Source organism: Onthophagus taurus, chromosome 2, assembly GCF_036711975.1.
Source record: "Onthophagus taurus isolate NC chromosome 2, IU_Otau_3.0, whole genome shotgun sequence".
NCBI classification, from domain to species: domain Eukaryota; kingdom Metazoa; phylum Arthropoda; class Insecta; order Coleoptera; family Scarabaeidae; genus Onthophagus; species Onthophagus taurus.
In genome coordinates, this window is record NC_091967.1 from 30,000,786 (window position 1) to 30,003,487 (window position 2,702).

Sequence of the window (2,702 nt, forward strand, 5' to 3'; positions counted from 1 at the left end):
TAGCTTTGTTGTATTTACTGAACATTTCTACGTAACATATGTGAATTTGAAAATTTTCGGTTTTCGAAAATCGAAAATCGCGGTTTAGTAAGATGCGATATAGTCGAAAACGGCTCGTTGGATTTTAACGCGGTTTTAACCAAAATGTGGCAAATAATTGTCGAATCCTGTTATGGGTTTTTCAAAGTTTTGTCTCTTTAATTTTTTTAGAACAATTTACGCGAGCTATAAATTATAAAGAAACAGAAATAAGCCATGCGGGGAGAGAGGGGTTCCGTTCAGTTGGAAAAGATGGTGCTGGTGTGTGTTCCAGACTGGCTTCGACGTGGCGTACTGAAGTCTAGTTTGAAGGGATTCCGGTACACCTTGCATCAGAACGTAAGAGACGTCCAAGACGCGTCATAGAATATGAAATATATTATATATATTATGTATAATTATTTTGTATTTTTCTGTTGTATTTGTTTATTTCATTTTACCTTTACCATTCACGCATATACCATGTAATATATTGTAAGATATTATAATAATTTCAATTTTTTGTGCCCCACGTTCGGGTGACAATTTTATGTGTTGATTTTGGTGGTCCTTACGTTTTGGTGCCAATTTGTAGCGTTAATAAAGAAAAATTATTTGATTTTTTGATAACAAACTATATAATTTTTTTATTTTTTGAGAACAAAATAAATATTTAAAAAAAATTTAATTAACAATAACAAACAAAAATGTATTTTAAATTCTAACCTAGCACGAGACTCAAATTATTTTACGCTCAGGGATTTTAGTCGGTTCTCTTAGCGAAACACACAAACTCCAATTATCTTTGTTTGTAAATGAATGTTTGAAATTTAAAATATTATCCAGAAATAATTAAAATGATTCAGTAATTTAGAGGTTTCTATTATTAGATCAAATATAGTTATCGAACTGTCAAAATACTAAATTGGATTCATAACCTCGCTTTCTGTTATGAGATGAATGAATACAAACAAAAATAGTTTCCGCAGAATTCAATCAGAAAAATTTGTTAATTGTGGAAAATGAGTGAAATTATCATTAAATTTAAGGTAAGTGATTTGTTTAAATAATCAAATGAGAAAGAAAAAATCGAAAATTCTTAGCTTTAATCCTGTTTTCAGATGTCGATTTATCGGATTGAACTCGAAACAACCAATTCCTCTCTGGCTGGTCTTTCTTTTTTGGATGGTTCCTTTTATTTCTTCACCTCGTCAATATGGACCTTTCCTTCAGCTCGTCGAAGATGGATCTTCTCCTCTCGGGAATATTTCTTTATTTTTTTTTTCTCTTTTTCAAACTCCTCCGGGATTAAATTTTCTTCTTCCAGGTACGTAGATTTTGACTCGACGTTTTATTTATATTTTTTTTTTCTCTTCTTAGTTAAATTCTTTTAATTTTCTTCTCTTGATGATAATTATCTTTTCTTCTCTTTCAATTTCTTAATTTCTTCTCTTATATAGACTCGGTGTTCCCCCTCTTTAAATTTCCTCATTCCCATGGCAACTGGTCCTTCGCCGATCAAACTTTCCAAATTTGGTCAAAAATTTCGATTTTAGCGCCATCTCTTGATTAAATTCGGAACTAACCAAATTTTCCAAACTTTCACAAAAATTTCCATAAAATGACCATTTTACTCACATTTCTTTCTACTTTCTTGATTCGCGCACTTTATTTTACCCCAGCAAATGGAGTTTCTTTAATTCTCCTTCATTTCGGACATTTGGCAAATTCACTCCGAACTACCCAATTTCCCCTTCAATCTAAGCTTTCACCATTGAATTTTCTTTTGATTTATGATATTTGTATTCTAATCTTTCTCTTTTTAGTTACTAAAAGGTTTTCTTTTGGAAAATAAATACATTGAAAAATTGACATTTGAGGTTATGTCTTTCGCTTTTGAGGTTTCTCTAGCTAAGTTAAATTACAAAGGAAATACGCAACTTTAAAACGAATCAACAACGGCAAATACCCTGGTTTACGAATAAATTTACTAACAATACAACGGAACTTAAAATTACAATAACTTAATCTAAACAGTGAACAAAGTACATGGCTACTCGTAGGAATCTCTATTAAAACGTTAAACCGTAAGTTATTTCTTTTTAATTCGTTCAATACTGATCTGTTCATTTAATTTAACTAATTTGGACTCATGGTTTTTTATTTGATATTAATTTAATTTATCTCTTTTAGGTAGAAGAACCACGTTTTGGTCTCCGATACTAATGATTCTACAGTTGTACTTCTGATCTCCCTAACTTCGTATTCTGGACTTTATTTTTTAATGTATTCTAATTATTTAAATTAGATCTTAATACTGGTAGGTAGATATTACTACAATATTGAAAAAAATACGCGCGAAGGTAAAATGAAATAAATAAATATTACAAACAGATACAAAATAATTATACGAAAAATATTCCAGGGCGTGGAATGCGTCTGTTATATTCTGAGACGGAACTAGCGGAATCCCTTCAGAATTCTGTATGCCAGGTCGAAGCCAGTCTGGAACACAACCAGCACCACTTTTTCCAACTAAACGGAACCCCTCTCTCCCCGCATGGCTTATTTCTATTTTTTTTAAATTTATAGCCCGCGTAAATTGTTTTAAAAAAATTATGGTGACAAAACTTTGAAAAACCAATAACAGGATTCGACAAACATGTTCGCTCCGCTTAAGCTAT

The 2,702-nt window shown here is 31.3% G+C and overlaps 1 long non-coding RNA gene across 1 annotated transcript; it reads left to right on the top strand.

The window, feature by feature from the left end:
- The first annotated feature begins 540 nt into the window (after positions 1-540).
- Positions 541-2,332, top strand: LOC139429118 (uncharacterized). Its single transcript, XR_011639819.1, has 3 exons — positions 541-1,345; positions 1,845-2,105; positions 2,212-2,332. It is a non-coding gene; the product is annotated as an uncharacterized lncRNA (long non-coding RNA).
- Positions 2,333-2,702: the final 370 nt, after the last annotated feature.